The 20,094-nt window shown below is 38.6% G+C and overlaps 1 long non-coding RNA gene across 1 annotated transcript; it reads left to right on the forward strand.

Moving 5' to 3' along the window:
* The first annotated feature begins 5,551 nt into the window (after positions 1 to 5,551).
* Positions 5,552 to 16,735, forward strand: LOC113952226. The gene is made up of 4 exons (XR_003529456.1): positions 5,552 to 5,589; positions 7,261 to 7,395; positions 9,474 to 9,539; positions 16,493 to 16,735. It is a non-coding gene; the product is annotated as an uncharacterized LOC113952226 (long non-coding RNA).
* The last annotated feature ends 3,359 nt before the right edge of the window (positions 16,736 to 20,094 follow it).

Raw genomic sequence — 20,094 nt, forward strand, 5'->3', positions numbered from 1 at the left:
CAACTCATGGCAGCAAGATAGGTTCTTCTGGATGCAGACAGGAAAAAAGTTTTTGTGAAAACAGGAAAATTTCAGAGGCATCCAAGACCCAAGTTTTCTTCCTTCATGAATGAAATGCTCTTCTACTCTCCTGTGCTATTGTACTGGAGTGTCCAGCCCTTATGGGCAGCCATGCTACTTACTCCAGAGGCAGGACTTCTGTCCTCCACCACTTGGCCCATAGTGCACACAGCAAGTCTGGTGCTCTCTGGAGCTGCACGAGGGAAAGTACTGTCGTACTCTTACACAGCTCAAAGAAAGAAAGATGCAGAGGAAGCTCAGTCATGATCTTGGTAGGGTACAGGATGAAGGCACCCAGTGAGGCTTGTCAAGGCTATAGGGGCCTGTTAGTACCCCCAGGATCCTGGCACTAGTACCTCTTCCTGCACAATGACATGTTCCAGGGATTGTGTGAGAAAGCACTGTAAACACTTAATTCCTCTTGCTTTCATTAAAGTTGGAAAAGACCTCTAAGGTTATTTGGTCCAACTGTTAACCCAGCACTGCCATCTTCACACTAAACTATGTTCATTTCCTTCTCATGTCAGAAATAGTTCTGAAGCCTTTCCCTCTACTTGGGTTCAGAAATGGCCTACTAGGGTTTTTGAAGTAATGATGATCTGAGGATATATGTTAATTTAATAAGTCAGTTTAAAGCCTGAAAGCTTGCTCTCTTTTTAACTTTATCAATTGTCATAACACAAAATATGACCTCTCCCTTCAATACTTGTTTCCCCTGGAGTGCAAAGACACTGCGTGCTGCACTGGTAGTCCTCTGTTAAACCATGCCCATGTTCCAGTCCTATTAACTGGACTGGTTTATTGCAATACCTACACTAACTGTAACCTCCACATGGTGGTATCCTTCAATTTGCCATACTTTTACAGGGGTGATGATACATGTTATGCAGTTTCATTTCCCTATCTTGACTCTCATGTACACCTGCATGGGTAATTCAGCATAAATATATTTTTCTAAAACTGCCACTTGGTAAATCATCACCACAACATCCCATGATCAGTACAACAACTTGGGAAAAATACATACACTTACATATCTAGCAGCATAAGTGAAGTCTCTGCCTTCTATTTCAGGCCAGGCAACAGGAGACAAATGGGAAAAAAAAGACAACCGAGAAAAATCAGATTTTCTATAATTATATAAATTACAGCAAGAATGACTGTAATCACCTAAAATGCCTCTGGGGAGTTGGATTAGCAGAAGACAATTTCTCAGATCCACACTCCAGGGTTTAAACCTAGGGTTGATATTCAGAATTAGACTACCAAGCTAAAATAATTAACCCTTGGGAAGCTAAAATATGGAACTCAGAGGTGTACCATCTAGCTAAAAGGGAGGAATATGAGATTGATATTACTTTAAATTTCCTATGGATCCTAATATTTGACCAGGTCAGTCAGATCTCACACTTCAGTCCAAACTGTGAGTATATTTAAATAAAAAAAACCTTTTCAGTCTCCCTTCTCTTGACATCCAATAAAAAGCAACAATCACTCAAACAAGTATTCCTTAAAACCAATAACCAGTTTCCTTCAGTAATGTATGTCTCTTGATAAGTATATGATAAAATACATATACAGATAAAAAAAGATACAGAACTAAAGCTGATTTGTAAGAAAGAAAGCTAAAATATTGTAAAAGAAATTTAAAAAACTGGCTAGACATGTAAGCAGGGTGGGTGGTTAGAATATGAAAGTAAAGACAGAAATTAATAGGAATGCCTTCTTTTCCTTTATTTTCTTTAGACAAGTGAGACATAATTCCTCTTTCCTGGTATATGGAGAATGTCCCTAATATAAGAATTAAAACATTCCAAGAAGCTCCCCTTCACACTTTCTAGTTTTGAGGTGAGATCATGGATGGGACAGTAGAGGAGGGCAGAGTGAGCAGGTCAGAAATTACTGTTCCTCCATGTGAATGTTTCCCTAGGTGTGGACAGGGTTTCTCTATACCTCACCTTGAATTTCGTACCAGCAAGTGTCAAGGGATTGACCTTAAGCAGAACTGTGAAGGCATGAAGTTGTATTAGTATTATCTGAATCTCCTGCTTCTCTGCACTGCAAGTTTTGTGCTTTGCCTGGGGTCTCATCCCATGATTTGAATCCTTTATACTGCCACAAATACCTAAAACTTGTAGCTGCTGAATCTGCTACTGTTTGTGAATCCTAGATGAGATGTTACTGTCTAACAATGAAAACATCAATAATTCCCTTAATCATGGTGAAATGTTTTATCCATGTAGATATTGCTTTGAGAATAGAAGTTTGTATGAACAACATCAATCAGGGAGCTCACACAAATGAAAAACTTACAGCCCCACTGGCAGCCACTATTGAAGATTAATGCTGATAAACACTACATTCAACATAAGATGTGATTTCTGAAAATAAACCAATTTATTGGATTCCCAGACATATGTATTTTGTAGTCAACCATTGATTACTGACTCAGCTGATTCTACTGTTCATTCATCACACATGCTTATATAAAAGCTGAACTATTCTCATTCAGGACTTCTTCTAATATATAGCACAATTACTTGTGAAGCAGTACTGTTCCAGTTAAAAGCAATTGCATTTGATATCTGCACACTGAAGTTTCTCCATTTACTGTTGCATGTTGAACTGTACTGAATTGTTTTATGTTGGATACCAAAGACAGCTCTCGTAGTTGTAGGGAAAGGAGGTTGGGTTTAGCATTAGATGGGTTCCACAGGGTGAAAGCAGAAGGGACACCATTGTCATTTGCCTGGCAAGAGAGGGAAGGACCTGTCCCCACCAGAGTTGCAGTCCAGCCCCGAGGTCACTGCTCTGCTATCACAACCTGCCACAAGCAAGCCCGAAGTCATCACTTTGATGCCTCTTTGCTGCTGTAAACCACAGGGGTCTCTGCCACTGCTGTTGCTGGGACTGCTGCCAGGACTGTGGCCACCACTGCTTGGAGTTAGAACTTTTGGCAACATAGCTCTTTTCAGATTAGATGGTTTTCCAGATTTTGCTCTGCCCTTGTTCTCTGTTGTTTTTTGGCTGAAGGAGGGCATTAAATCATGGAAAACTAGTTTGCCATATTGTTTTCTTTGTTCTCCTGAGCTCATAGTTATGGTCCAGCATGGGACCCTCCCCGCCATTTTTTCTTTGTCTGGGAAACCACATGGAACTAGCAGAGTGGGATTGGTCACCATTTTTTATTTTATTTTTGTCATAGGGGAACAGGTAATTGTTCTGTGTCTTTGTTGGTTTAAACCATTTTCCTCCGTATCTTTGCAGTTACTGCTATTTGCTTCAGTAAATTGTTATTTTTACTTATATTTCTCTGTATTGCCACATCATTACTAGATGGGGCGGGAGGGAGGAAAAAACAAAAGGGAAGTAACCTATTTGGAGTTCTAATTCTCCAGTGGTTTGTCCAAAACCACTACAATGACTTTTCACTGTTTGAAGAGCGTGTTGGTGTTTATAGCTTTGACTTTTATTTATCGAACAATAAACACCAAATGCTAGCAAACAAGAAAGGAAAGATCTTGTCTTCCTTCCCTTTCCATATAATTACAGCATATTTCCATTCTTTCTACTCTTACATATACCTCAGTAATTCAGAGGAGTTGGCACAAACACAGGTCTGTAAGCAAATTAATGGCAAAGAACGGATGGTAAATAGGTAAAATATTTGATGAGATTTGTTTGTAGGAATAGCAAGATAACTCCCTAAACTGTTGTCAAGTCTTTCTTTATTTTACCTGAAAAGATAGGCTTTTGTAATCATGTTCTGATTTTACAAAGGTACTTGAACAGGTGAGAGGCTCTCTAAGTTTCACACTTAATGTTAGGCACACACTTAAGATGCAGATGAACTAAACACCATTCCTGTTAAGTTAAAGAAAAAATAGTCTTGACTACATACTTTTTTTAATGATAGGAGCTGAAGAAATGTCAATTTTCATTACAGACTTTATTTTCACAAATAGTTCATGCTACTTATGTGATAAGGCTTTCTTATTTTTGTGTTGTTTTCAGTAAAAATAAAATTGTCTCTGTCTTTTTAAAAGACATGGCTGCTTCTTAATCATTGAGATTTTTCTTAATAATGACACAGCACATAATCCTGAAAGCCTGAGGGTAAAGTTTAACCATTTGGAAAAATGACCCTTTGTACTATTATGAGAACTAGCTAGAAGGCTTTGGTGCCTGAATTTTGTTCCCTCCGTATCATCAATTCAAAACCTGTTGCTCAGTGTGTTAGTTTTGGTTGGGGTAGAGTAAATATTCTTTAGTGACTAGCATGAGGCTGGGTTTTGGATTTGTGCTGAAAATGGTGTTGATAATGCGGGGATATTTTTCTTATTGCTCAGCAGTTTTTGCACAGCATCAAGGCTTTTCCTGCTTTTCACATTACCATGCTCGTGAGGAGGCTGGGGGTATGTCCTGCTTTTGGCTGGGGTAGAGTTAATTTCTTCTCAGTAGCTGGTGCAATGCTGTGTTTTGGATTCAGAATGAGATCATACTGATATTTTGGTTTTTGCTAAGTCATGTTTACCCTAAGTCAAGGAGTTAATTTTTTGGTTAGTTTTTGTTTGTTTGTTTGTTGTTTGTCGGTTTGGGTTTGTTTTGTTTTGGATTTTTTGGGGGGGTTTTCTTTTGGGTTTTTTTTGTGTCTCATGGTCTACCAGTAAGAAGGTACACAAAAGAAACTGAGAGGGAGCGTAGCTGAGACAGGTAACCCAAACTGGCCAAAGAGTTATTCCACACCATAGAGCATCATTCTTGGTTTATAAACTGGGGGCTGATCTGGGTTCAAGAATGGGGATCTGGCATCGGTTAGTGGGTGATGAGCAATTGTATTGTGCATTGCTTGTTTGTTTTTTCTTTCCATAATATAACAGTAATAATAGTAATAACAGCAACAAGAACAATATTATTATTACTACTGTTACTATGATTTTCACTAAAATATAATTATAATATAGTTATAATATAGTTATTATTATTGTATTTTACTTTGTTTTCAATTATTAAATTTATTTAAATGATTAAATTATTAATTATTAGACTTTTAACTCTCCTTCCCATTCCACTGGTGTGTGAGGAAAGAGAAGGGGTTGAGTGAGCAGCTGTGTAGTGCCTAATTTCCAGCTAGGAAGAGCTCAGTGAGGCATTGTCCATAATTTGTCGTTGGTCCTGGATAACTGGGGAGGTCCTAGATGACTGGAGGTCAGCCCCTTCTCTGAGGCGACTAGCGATATGATGAGAGGACATAGTCTTCAGCTGTGCCAGGGGAGGTTTAGGTTGGACATTAAGAGGAATTTCTTCAGAAAGAATGATTAGACATTGGAATGAACTGCTCTGGAAAGTGGTGGGGTTACCATTCCTAGAGGTGTTTAAGGAAAGACTGGACATGGCACTTAGTTCCATGGTGGTGTTAGGTCATAGGTTGGACTTGATGATTTCAGAGGCCTTTTCCAACCCAATTGATTCTGAGATTCTGTCATTCTGAGGGGACCTTTGGGGTTACAGCATTTGTATTCCCAGCAAGTAGGTGTTCACTCATCCTCAGGAAAGCATGGCTCCATCATCATGGCAATGGTGACTTTGGAAGACAAACACCCTAACTCCAAACATGTCCCCCTTCTTTTCCTTCTCCCATGCTTTTTGTTATAGTGAGTGCAATGTTATATTGTTCGGCATACCCCTTTGAGCAGTTGAGGTCTGCTGTCCTGGCTGGGTCTACTTCCCATTATCCATGTAACCCCAGCCCAAATAGCACCAGGGAAAGCTGGCCACTGCCTACCCAAAGACCAGGTAGGTGCCTGGGTAGTCTTGCCCCACTGCAAGCACCAGCACAGTACAGAGGTCCATCTCTTGCTGCCTTGCCTGTTATCTTTATTTTATTTATATATCTTTACTAAGGCTGAGTTTCCTAGAAGGAAAGACTCTGAGTAACAGACAAGACAATGTATTAGTGATACTGTGGGATATGGAGATGTGATACTCAGTTCTACCTTGAGCTCAAAGACTGAAGTTTACCTGAAACCTAAAGAGGTCATTTGCAGACCCTGACTGTTCTGACAGGACAGAGCAGGCTCACAGGTCTTACTTTGGTGAATCTGAATTGCTTTGAATTGCCAATAGGCACTGGAGCCAATAATAAAATGCCAGATGGCGTCTTTACTGTGCAAAGCACCATTTTATTATCAGCTGTTACATAGAGTCACAGGAAAAACTTTTGTGATCAGCACTTTTGTATTTCTGGGTGGAAGGTTGGTTGTGCTATCTTTTTTATAAATCTGGTGAGAACATGATGACAGGGATAAAAAGAATCCAGGCAATGAAAGCTTTTTCAGGAGTTGGTACAGCTAAATAAGAGTTGCAGCTTCATCAATTGTTGAAAGAATCTTAGATGATGCAGGACATATACTGCTTCAGGCCTGCTTACACAATCCGGCCTGCGTGCCGGATGGCAGGGACCTGTGTTCTCCAGCAGCAGATGTGTGTCCTTGAGCAGTAGATATCAGAAAGCTGCATAGAGGAAAACAAGGAAGGAGGTTGTTATCCAGGGTGTGAGAAACCAGAAGATGGGGGGACCTGGAAATGTGCCTTGGCTAGTAGAGTCAATAAAGTTATAGATATAGTGTGTGAAAGTGAATGTAACCAATAGAAAGTTAGAATAGAGCGTGTGAACCCTGTAGGACTCTTGATAATGTGTGTATTTTTGGAACAAAGTTAGAGCATTGACTGTACCTCCATGAGGATATGTCTTTGACTCTCGAGCTCCTTTTTTTGCATCTTCTCATTTTAATCAATTATAGTTTTACAGTGTTAGCAAAGATGAAGGAAAATTTCCTTTCTTATTTCTTATAACTTGTTTATTGTTGGATAAATATATTTTAGTTCTGATTCATTTGTCAGATCCTGGAGATTCCTTGGTTCTGAAGTTGTTCTAGGTCTTCATTAAGACAAGTATTAACCAAAATGCTCTGTAATTTATCTGTGTGCACAAAAAAGCAATTTTTTTTTGTTCTTTCTCTTACCTTTTTCTCTAATCTGCTTCTCACTCCAAGTTCTCAGCAGATAAATATCATTAACTTGATGTCCATCACAGGAGTTTCCTCGGCAGATGTTGCTCTTCTCTGTGGAGTCAGTTTTTGTTACCATTTTTACTGGCAGATTCAAAATTTCATGTGTGGAATTTGTGTCTATTTTCAGATTCACCAACACTTGCTGATGATTGCATGCACTTCATCATGTATATGCTTTAAATTCATTGTGCAAAGGCTTATCCTCTCAGCTGACCCCTTGCTGCATTCATAGGAAGTAAGATACAGCTGTCATGAAACATTGGTTAGCAAAACCTGCTATTCTGCAGGGAGAGATGTGCATTGTGCAATGCGAATGCAATATAAGCATTATTATTTTTCATGCCAAGTATCTGTTTATGACTGTTTATGAAAAAGCCAATCCAATCAGCATGTTAGAGTATACAGAACAACTTCATTCTCATTGGCATTGGTAAAAGGAACAACATACTGAAAATTCCAGTTCTGCTTTGGAAATGACTGAATGCAATAGCTTTATAATATTGTATGACTAAAAGAAAGATAATCATCTGAGTGCAATGTAAAGCAATTCAAAGCCCAGCACCCAAAGAGTTTTAACGAGGGACCAATTAAGTGCCTTTGATCATCAGATCTGAATGTTCATGAAAGAGAATGTAAAATAAGTAGATTGAAGAACATATGCTTTTGTGATTTAGATAAATTTGTTTTAAAACCATAAGTAAAAGTTGAACTTGATGGAAAATGATTGCTAGTCTGTCTAGAGGCATCATGATGAGAAAACATGCTGTTCGGAGAACACCTAGAAAAGAAATATATGCAACATTTAGTCTGGAGATAGAAGGAAAGATTCTGCTTATGCTAACAGCTGCAAAACAGCTGTGCAGGAAACATGATAAAACACAAATGAACCAAGAGAGAAATAAATAGATGATCATTGTGCAAAATAAATGGGATTTCATTCTGAAAAATTAGTTCTGAGAACAGTAGAAATGGCAAATGTGTCCACTATGGCTTTGTGTCTTGTGATTGAATTCACATCTGCATCAGACATACAAAATAGCATATACAGAACAACTTTCGCTTGCCAATTTACTACTTCATGACTACTGTCTCCAATTACTAGTTTTTCTATTGCTAAGTAATCAAACCATCACAAGGAAATAGAGGAGGGGAAAATTATTTTGTTAAGGTCTACGAGAATGCCCACAAGACTGGAGAATCCTTGTCAGGATGAAGAGCAAGTCTGCACAAGACATATTCCCTAAACATACAATATGAGCCTATTGTGAGTTTAGTTATAATACCAGCACAGGTAGCATATTGGAGGCCATAATTGTTTGCATTGACTTTTTTCTTTGTAAGAGAATGGGCTTCCAGTTAAGTTAACACTTGATTATGTTCTACAATATAAATGTTTATCAATGGATTACTCAAAGCTAGTAGGAACTGCCAGTATTGCACTTGATTCCATATGGCCAGTGGTGCCCTAAGAACAACTGCCATTATTTTGGCAATATCACAAGTATTAATCAAGTGTTCAATTCTCTGTTGTCTCTCCATGTACAACTGGTCATTCCAATTCAGGGTGCAAGGAAAGGGGACCTAGATTCCTACAAAATGGCAATGTTGATGTCTTCAGCGAGTCAACACTAGTGTAATGTCTAAATGTGAAGCGAGTCATCATAAATTAAGCTGCAAATTTATAATACTAAGTTGATCTGAAATAGTGCATTGACTTCAGTGGTGCTGCTATTTCATTTACAACAGCTGAGAACCTGTACAATGGTCTTTGATTTAAAAGATATACTTCTTCTTGAAATATATGACAAAATTTATTCTATTCTATTCTATTCTATTCTATTCTATTCTATTCTATTCTATTCTATTCTATTCTATCCTATCCTTGGTAATTGTTTGTGTAATATATAGTAAACCTTGTTATTTCTTTGAAAGTCTTTGCTTTCAGTGGTACTGTGAAATATTCATAGTTGCTTCACTGAACTGCCATCATACTGTCATGACAATAATGCAACTGCCATTGATTACTGATATTTTACACATAGTCTTACTCTCGCTCCTCTCTACAATCCAGGTTCCTTTTCTGTTGATTTAAACCAAGCCAATTGCAGAACTGACATTGTCTTCAAAGACAGCTCCATCAGTCTCCAAGTATAACAATAACATCTTTAAATTATACTGAAGCTTTGCTTTCAAAATGGCTTTTACAGTGAAAGCATCTCTCCTCTCTGTACTGCACTGCTTGCATGTTTATGACAGTCTGACTGTAACTGCGAGAGAAATAATTTAGATCTAAAAGCTATTAGTCCCAGATGTACAATTGAATTTTAGTCTTCATTACAGAAACCATGGAAGACTGAAGAATAGTGGACAAGGTCGGAGCTGTCCAAGGAGCAGTAAGAGGAAAAGGTGATTATCCTGGCAAAAGCCCACAGGTGCATTGCCTTGTTTGAGTTGTCTGACTGGGGAAAAGCTACATCTTTAAGGAATGCTGCTGTCCTTTTAGAGGTATTGTGTGGAGGCAAATGCCAGGGAGATTTATGTGGTTCATTCTCTGACCTGTGATAATGCATCATTAGAGCCCTCCGTGTTTTCCACCTTTGTGAACAAAGACTCATAACAGGAACGATTATGAAAAAAAGAAGAGGAGAAGCTGCAGCAGTGGCAGGAGGGGAAGTGAGGCTCAGGCACACAGAACTTAATTCAGAAGTTGAACAGATATATCTTTTTTGCATTGCACCTTCATTTCACTTTATTCTAAGGACTCCATCCTTCCCTGCTTATCTGTCCAAAGGTCAGTCTCCTTCACAGAATTAAAACATAACACAAAGCCAACACACCCCCCCCCTCCCCCAGTTGCCCTTCTCATTTAACCCTTCACTTTCTTGGTGGACATTATAATAAATTTAAGGGCATAAAAAACTTATAAGGAGAGCTGAGGTCACTCATGATCTTTGGTGAGAGCTCTATTGGGTCCTCTGAAGTGAAATGATAACAGTAAAAACTATTTCATGGCCCTGCGTACCTTTGCTTTTATCCTGACCCCAGGCAATCTTTTTATTTAGCTTGCTGAAATGCAGGGCTACTGCTCTAGCTGACTGACTGGGGAATAAGTTTATATGTATTTAACCAAACCAGACTAGCATCCCCTCTTCTCTGGCCATGGATGGATATGGATTCAAGCAGTTGTAATGCTTTTCTGAGAACATTACCAAGACATTTTAATCACGGCTTACTGCACTGGTAGATTAGTACCCAAATGCAATGACCTTCTTTTTGCCGTGGACATGAACATGCCAGAAAACCAAACTGTACTATTCTTTGTCTTGATTCAATAAATTAGGATTAAATAAACAAGAGAGACAAGTGTGATGTACTTTGAAAATCTGAGTGCACCTGTTTTGTAGTGGAAAATTGAATGTTCTTTTTTTTTTCTTCCATAAAAACGCTCCTGCCTGTGTTTGTCTCTTAGGGGATGACACTATAACCAGAATTTATGCATTACTTCCTACATATTTTGCATTTGGAGGTTGTTAAGAAACAAAACAACAACAAAAAAAATTGGTCTACATTAGGAGGTATTAGAATACATTAATCTGACTCTCTGCTCCTCTACTGCACTGAGGTCTGATTTCACAAATGTGCACAAGAAAGTGGATTGTAGGGGAGCAGAATTATGGAGGGAAGAGCTACCTGAAAGCCTTACAACCATATTTAAAAACAGCCATTATCATGAAGCGCTATGGCCGAATGCTTCATTCCTGGGCACTGTTGTTTTGGCACTTCCACTGAGGAAAAGTAAGCATCAGATACTTCCACATGAAACTACTTGTGATCTGTATCTACTTTGTGTTAGTCTGTGTGGCTACATAGTAAGAAAGGGGGGGTCTGATCTTGGAATAGAATATCAACTTCTCAAACCAAGAATGTTTCAGAATATTCAGCCCAGGCTTTTCTCAATTTTACTTCCTTGTGCAGACAGAATGAGACATGTTTCACAACATGGTGGGGTTTATGGCAGCATATATCAACAGATATAAAAGTGTGCATACCTTCAGGCATCTCTGCCTTCTTCCGTGTCTTGGAAACGGTCAGAGAAGCATCTTCCACCTTTGTGGAGAGGTGCAAGTGCATCAGTTACCCTTTTCTGCAGGGAAAAGATGGTGAGTTGGATATATTTTGTCATGTTCCACCTGTTAGGAGCTGGTTTCCATCAGCAGTACTGTATTACAAATCGAGACTATCTGTTTTTATTATCTAACATGTCAACATCCAGACTGGAGCAGCAACACGATGCTTTCTTTCCATATTTAGGAGACTCTATTTCCACATATGCAGGTGACCAGCTAGCGTCAGAGGCAGTAGCATGTTCTGCACATGTTCACAATCAGATTTGAAGTAGGGACCATTGTGATCCAAAAAGAAATAGCTTTGCATAGTAAGCAAATGAGGAAGCCTCTGTATCTTTGAGCTTTTTTGAGTGTTTGCTAGGGTAATCTCGCCTGTTGATTACTCTTTGAATACTTCTGATGGTGTGGAAAATAAATCATCCAAAAAACCAAGAAAAACAACCAAGCAGCATAAAAAGGTGAGGCATAACAGATGTTTCGCTTAAGCATGGTTGTATAATACTTGCATAAAAATGAAAGTGTTTTATTTCTCTCATGTCCTGAAAGGCATGTGGTAAAAATAATTTTATTGCTAGCAGATGTCTTCCTCAGGTGATCAGGTAAAAAATTAAAAATATTTTTATAATGGTTATAAACTATTCTACATTATCTTAATTGTGTATAGTCAAAATCAAGATAGTACAGAAGTACTTGATGCACAAGAGAAGGGCAAGGCAAAAAAGATTGCAGTTTGTACAGTTTTGTTCTGTGTGTTAAATTCGATGAAAGCAGCTCTGCAGGTAGAAAGCTGTAGTTGCCTTCAAAAGAATGTATTTTTATGTGATTCCTTTTATGAAATGGCAACTGTAATTCCAGCACTTCACTTATGACATCCTTGACTCAGCTAAGTGCTTAAGCATCAGGCTAACTTTAAGTCCCACTGAGACAACTTACTTGTGTAAAGGTCTTTATGCAACAGAACAACAAGATGGCAAGAACAAAATAATTCAGGAAAAAAGTATAAAATGCTCTAGTATGCTAGTGATATAGGTGATAGCTGAGAAGGAAAAAGCTTTTCATTTGACAGCTTCAGTGGTGTTTGTTTTAGGAAGAAGTTTCATGGAATATATGGGAAATTTATCTAGAACATTACCTGGAGAAGTAAATTTGAAGGTGACTAAGTCAAAGGAAGTGAATATATTATTTCTGAGGAGAGATTGAGTAGATGGAGACAAGGCAGAGGACATCAGATTAATGAGAACAGTGATCATTGTGTGTGGAGGACTAAAGAGATAGATGCGGAGGGATTGCGTCACACACAAATAATCAATTGCTGTGTTTGTACTGTCAAACTGAAAATATTGCTACTTTATAGGGGTGGATGCTCAGGGTATCCTCTACTGATGAAGTATTGTAACCTTCTACGTAAGGCAGCTTTAACATGTACACTAATCTCAAACCACTCACCATTCAAGCAACATCAAGTCGTAACCACACATATGTGCCAAATTGACCCTGCTTCCTCTCGCTTCACCATTGACAGCTCCCCAAAAGAACATACTTCTCCCTTCAGAGTAACTCACTTGCACAAGGTTTGGTATGGTCTTACTGGAAATAGCAAGCAATGTAACAGGTATAAGAAAAGGAGATTCATTCTAGAAGATCTTAGAGAGTTATGAGATTTTTAGCATGTTCTTGAGAGAGGAGTAAGATCTGCTTTTTGGGTAACATAAGCCACCTTCCTCCATTCTGCTTCATATTTCTTCTTTGTGTTGCTGTGAGAGCTCCATAAAACTGAAGTCAGTCATTTCCAAGAGAGGAAATGACTGACAGTGCCTGATGAGCAGCAGAATCAGAGATGGATCCATTTCTCTGTCCTGATCAACACACACCACTGCTATGTGACTGTCCATTACAGCGTTAATACTGAATTTTTGCTTTAGTATTGCAGAGCATCAGCTCTAAGTACGTCATGCTCAGGGGTCCTGTATACCTGACTGGTCCTTTTATTAACAACGGGAGATGTAATATATAGTGTCAGGAGTAAATTACACTCACCCCTTAGAATCACACTTGTTGATCCTATAAATACTCCATGCATAGGTAAACCTTGGTGCACTTCCAAAACCTGGTGCTGATGTATCCACTCTTCAGAACTTTTCAATGTAAAAACGACTTGGAAAATGTTTTGAGATGTACAATGAAGTGTAGCAAGAGTTTAAAAAATTTTGTCATCAGTTTGCAAGATATCCTTCCATAAGTCATGACTATCCACTTCTCATGTACAAGGGTCAACAAGTTTTCTAACAATGTACACTAGGATGATAGTGGATCTAGGACTCTGCACTCACTGTTCCAGTGAAAGCAAAACTTCCTCCTTGTGCAGTGCTGGAAAGCCTTGCAAAAGAGAAATATGTGTTTAAACTTCTTTAAGTAATGTGAAATTCACGTGGTTGTTCATACAGTTCTAGAATTAAAAAATCATATCCAGGTAATCAGAGGTTAGAAAATAATACTCCAAGAATTCCTACTGCAAATCTTGACATTAAACCAATCTTACCCTTGTCTTACCACTTGAATCATTTATTTAAGCGGTGATAATAAAAGGTGTCAGCAATTCAGTTGTGAGCTCTTGAAGATTTCTGTGCGCATTGACCTTTAAGTGTTTGCATCTTGACAGGTGAGCCGTTCTTAACATCCCCTATGAGATATGGTGGGGGTAAGGGGTCAGGCATGCTAATGATAAAATTACCATTTACCTTTTACCTCACCAGTCTCAGTACCTGACATTATAAATGTAGGTAACCTTTCACCTGAAGGATCTCTTTCTTCTGCGCTGCTAAGGATTATGCAGAAATGAATGTGCTTGCAGCTGCAGAAGAGGCATCAGTCATGAATAAAAGGTGCTTTTGGTGATTCTTTCCCTTTAATTTTCATTTTTATTGGTTTTTGAATTATATTTTTGGAAAAAAGCATGAAGAGTTTTGTCTTGTTTTATTTTAAGTGATGGTTATCCTGCTATTTCTACTCTAGCATGCTAAATCTATTCGAGATTATTCGGTTCTTTCTTATTAAGATGAAAACATTATTTGTTAATTGATTAATACAACTGATATCACAATAGTCAATAAGATTTCTTTCAAGTATAAGTGGCCACATTATTGACACCATATTGATGATCTTCATTGTTTGCCATAGCCCAGCAGAGTCAACTCATTCACCTTTGCATCCCGATCCAAGTTTTCCCATGCTTCCCCAATTTTCTGACTTTGGTCAATATCCCTCTCCCAAAGCCAATACCATTCAATCTGTGGTAATGGGTACACAACAGCTTTGGAGATATCAGTATGAGTCTGAAGACTGTGTAAGGACTTCTGATCTCCAATCCACCTATGACGTGCCTGATTGCTCAGAAGTAAACACTTAGACAATATGATATACTGTGAAGATTAAATAACAAGAGTGGGGAGTATTTACTTTTCCCTATAAAAAATATTTCATATTTCTAAAGGTGATGCATATTGTGGATAGAACAACTAGCATGTCTTGGAGAAATATTAAAGATGGTGCTAGGTGCAGAGCCTGCCTTTGGCTGATTCATGGGCAGGTGATTCATATCCTGATTTGAAATATGTATCCTTCTTGCCAGATTTAAGGCATATGAGGGTGGAAAACATGAAAAGACAGACACACAAAATCCGATTCAGTTCCCTTCACTGATCAAGAGTCAAATGATCACAAGCTTAAGTAGAATTACCTCACTGAAGAACAGCCCCTTTCTGATAAATGCAGTCATGTAACCGCTAGGGCATAAATCGTGCAAATTGAAGACTATAATTCAAATATAAATCTTTATATTAAGTTTAGTGAAATTTGGTATTGTGTGAACATTATTCATATCCATGAATCTTCAGGCACAAATCTTGTTGGATTTTATTCATGTAATAAGGATATACATTTTGCAAAAGTTTCATTCAGTGAATATTGACCTTAATGAAATTGTACTCTGGGAAGTCTATAAAAATTGTTTCATTTCCGTCATATTGGAAAAACCTGAGTAGACCTGTTTCTAACTTTATCTGTTCATGTACACACACAGAGTTCAAGCATCTTATAAATGAAAGGCACAACTTCATTACCTTATTAAGTTGGCAGAGTAAGGAAAAGGTTTGGCTAGTACATATTGAAAGGACAGAGAGGTTACAATGCTGAAAAAAAACCCTCAAACCACAGAAGAAATATTGTCCCTTCTAGAAAAGTGTATAACTCTTCTCTCACATCGGCCTGCGCTGCTTCTGCCATCAGGGAGTTTGTGAAGTAGCGAAGCAGGACAGAAAGCACAGGAAAAGCCTTCCTCTGGGAAGCTTGTACTCAAATCAAACGTGTTGAAAGGACACAGACAGGGATGTCATTCAGGCTGAATAGCCTGACAGAGTTATTTCCAGGCTTATCAGATCATGTTCCACTTGTCTGAATACTCTTGTTTTACTTCTGTGCATCAACATGAACTCAGCCCCCAGCATCAAAACGAGATTCATTTCCACAGTACAAAGGGTTCAACTGTGCTTTTCAGCAGGTTTCCCTTCTACTCCTCTGCCCATCTTTCTTCTGAAATGGATTGGTTCTTCTACATTCATATTCTGAATTTACAGTGGTGTAACTATTTTCTAGTAATGGTTTAGGCCATAGAGACACACACAGTATTGTAGGGATATGTAGGAATTTTAATAACAATATGAAAGGTTGCAGGGACTCCATAGATGCCATAGAAGTTGCTGGCAACATTTATAAATAGATTTTACAGATTATTGTGTAGCCCCATCCACTGATCTATTTCTCTGGGACTAGGACTAATATTCCATACTTCTGCAAATTGTCAAGCACATAATATCAAATATATTGAGGTGAAAAGAGGATCCTGCCAGTAAAATATTTCTTTTCCCTCCTTCAGACTGCAGCACATTGAAGGATTAGCATGGGCCAGGCTCAGTTGGGCAGTCAGTTTCTGATTCTGAGTTAGAAAACAGGAGTACTGTGAGCACTTATGGGGCAAATTCCTACGTTGACAGAGAACACACATTTAGCCCTCACAAAACATGCAGTGTTTCTCAGCATGGATTAACATGATCTTCGCAATATCATGCCAGTAAAACCCCTCAAATACTGGATTATGCTCTGTCTCATCCCCTTTGTGTTCATTGAATATATATGGTGCTAACTGGCTTCAAGGAATCTTTCTTCTGATTTCCCCAGGGGTATCCACTGAAAGTTTGATCCTGCAATACACTGAATATGCTGAACATTTGAGGAAGACAGAGGAATTTGAGAGCATGGATGTATCTCCTGGCTACAGACATGAAGAAATATGTTGCACCAGCTATGTCTTGTGCACCTTTGTGCAAAATCTTTCCAGGACAGCAAGAGCAAGACAAAACAGTGGCACTTCAAAAAAAAAAAAAGAAAAGGAAAAAAGAAATCTAGTAAGAAACACGCTTCCTGGAGATCTGGAGGGAAATCTTACCAGATACACCACATTCCTGAATCTGCAAGGAGGATCTGGTTTCATGGCAAGGACTCACTCAGATCAGAAAACCTTCTACATTATCACTAGTTGCACCACTCACACCTGTTAAGTCCAACAGGAAACATATTTTGCAGGTTGGCTCGTAAACTAAGATAACAGAACATATTTAAAATACAGTTGTGTACAATTGAGACTATTGATTCTCGAAGCTTTCAAAACAACATTAATCATGCAAAGAGGCAAAAATATGACATACCAGTTAAGGAATGGAAGAAAAGGGAAGAGTCTATTTCACAGAGAGGTCTGTGTCAACGTATTTCTGAAAATGAATGAACAATCAAGTAAGTCTAGTGATGGATTGACCATTCCAGGAGAGACTAGAGGATATAATACACCTTTTTTTTTTTTTCCAGTTTATAGAAAATATAACTTGCTGATGTAAAAAAATAAGTGATTATGTCTTTTTGTATTTCAAAAAGCCACTCTGTATTTCCAGTTAAAATAAAAGTGGTTGCAGTGCTGATGGGAAAACTTACATATAATTTAGCAATACATTGAAATATATACAGTTGGGGGAAAAAAAAAGTTAAAGTAGTTCATCCCCAGTATTCAAAGATTGCTCTATTCTGGGTAAATACTGGAATTAGCTTCAGAGAAAGACTTCATCGAAATCTAGATCTACTACTTATACCTAACACTACTCCATGACATCTTGCTATGCTTTATACGCCACCAAGCACATGGAAATTGTTACAAATCAATACATGGGTTTGTTTTTTATAAGTATCTGTAGCAGAAAGCATTTATTTAAATGGAAAATGTGTATTTCATGTGATCACTTTCCAGATTTCTCATTATTGGTAAAGCTTAATGAGGGGATGAGTTAAATATCTTACTTAGGGTATGCTGTGCATGTGTATCTCCTAAATGCAAGATAACTGCATGTGTATATGTGTGTGTACACATACACATAGATATGCAAATAAGTATGCAGGTATAATGAACATATATGTAAGCACATGGAAGTGCATATCCTTAGCAGCAACACAAAGAATCAATGCATATTGCAATTAAACGAAGTATGTAATTTCCGAGTTAAGATAAAGACCTGGGAAAGGAAATCTGTGTACAGGGCTGGCAATCCTCTGGGGAAAAAGCCAGGAGAGTTGATACCTAAAAGGTTCATTCACTGCTTCTTTCTTCTCTGGAAATGCTGAGTGAGAAACTCAGGTGCAGCATCTCCAAAAGCCTGACCTGAGAGTGCTTCTGCCTGTCAAGGAACGTAATGGGAAAAGACTTTCAGCTTTCATGCAAACCCTGCTCCTTCATCCAGCCTTCCTTCTACTGCTGGGAAGAAAGATGTGAAGGTCTTGGGATGACTGCAATATCTGTGGGCAGAATCCTCTTCCTAACTGGATGAAAAACATTTTCTTCTAATGCGAAAACCTGGAAAACAGCTGAAATCCCAGAGGTTTTAAATCTCCATGGTTATCTTATTATGTGTTTCCGCTGAAGAATGTAGTTGGAACCTGGGCTGTCTGTGAGGACATAGTGTTGCTATCTCTAATTAGACATTATCATTTCTTCTGGACTGGAAGCTTTCCCATGCCTTGTTAGATTTATTAATGTGTGTTTATAGTACTGCAGTTGTATTTTGATGATTTTAAGTTGTCTGAGACTGAAAGGGAATGAGATGATATTTCTAGTATAATTTGTTCTGCATAAGGCCTGTTTCCTTTAATACTGAAGTCCATTCTTTATTTGTGCAGCTACTGGACCAAATCAGCTTGTGCCAACAGGCACACTCTGCTAACAACTCAAGAAGTTTTGTCAGTTGACACCAGCTAAGAATTTGACTCCACAATTTGAGGGAGGGAGAGGCAAAAATAAAAGAAGTATTATCGTGTCAAACTGTATTTTCAGTTCCATGAGACCAAGTCTAGAGTAAGTTCATTTAAAGCAAGGAATTTTTTTAGATTTTCTTTGGTGTAACAGAAAAGAGTTTGTCCCTGAGCATTTATGCCTTTGAAAAAATCTCAGTCAAGCAGAAAACACTTTTTAGACAGTCTCTGAGATGCTAATGAAACCCAGAGCAACCCACTGATCTGCAAAGTACCTCCTTTAATGAATTTACACACACACATATGTGTATGTGTATGTGTATATGTATGTGTATGTGTATGTGTATACATACACACAGTGTAACTGGGAAAAAAAAAACCCTAAGCAAAAGAAAAAACCTCAAGACGAGATACAGTACCCTTTAAGTACAGAGCTGTTTAAAATATCAATCTCCTTATTGTAATTTGATGTGTGAAATTCAGGCACGCATTTACAATTCAGATCCCATTCCTTAGGGATTCCCATTTAGGGCCTGTTCGTATGATTTATTTAGTGCCTTTCTTCACTTACTTACGCTTGAGATCGTTAGGTATAATGCACATATATGCACAGGGATAAAATGTTTATCATCATTACTTCAATGAAGTCATTTGCCATCCTTGACACCCTCTAATGTCCCAAGTGCTTCAACCCACTGGCTCATTTGCCCAGCTTTGCTCTCTCTTCAGTTTTTCATCTCAAATTCTCAATGTGTTCTCTTCATCAATCACAGATGTTTAGTCGGTAGCAGGAGGGAAGACAGCAGAATAATTATCCAAATATAACAAAAGAAGGTCCCCTTTGTGATGCAAGAGGGACAGGGAGGGGGGAGGGGGAACAGAGGAAGCATGAGTGTGGATTTCATGCTTCTTTGAAAACAGTAATGATGTTTAATGGAAGCCAAAGAACCCACTGGAAGTCATCATGGTCCCACAACTGTGTCCCACATAGCTATGCCGAGGACATGGTTCCCCCCCGCAAGTGTCCTCTTTCTTCTCTGCCTCTCATTGCCCCCGGTTGCCAGCATTTCACCACCACTGATGTTTGCAGTCAGGATCCACTTCGAATGTACCCTTTTGGGTGTATTTTTCAAAAAACTAGGATCCAAATCACTGTGCTCTGACTACATTCACCTAATTGGCCCTTGTTTTCCATGACATCCATGGAGTGGGGATGAACAAATTGAAGATGAAAGGGTGGGCTAGTGTGGGGGCAGGGGGAAGTTAGCATGGCCTGGGGCACAGTGTCATACACAACTGGGGAGAGGCGAGGAGGGTGCAGGGTCCCCAGGTGGCTGTGTGCAAGGTGACTTTTTCACTTTCAAAGAAGATTGGTCTTTCACATTTCTCTGCCCCCCTAGTACAGACACCAGCTGCAAGATGGTATTTCTCTGTGACATGAAAGCAGGAATATACAAAAAGCCTTGTAGAGTCTAGGGAGACAGATCCTA

Source organism: Corapipo altera, unplaced genomic scaffold (genome assembly GCF_003945725.1).
Source record: "Corapipo altera isolate COAL_440 unplaced genomic scaffold, ASM394572v1 60, whole genome shotgun sequence".
Lineage (NCBI taxonomy): Eukaryota > Metazoa > Chordata > Aves > Passeriformes > Pipridae > Corapipo > Corapipo altera.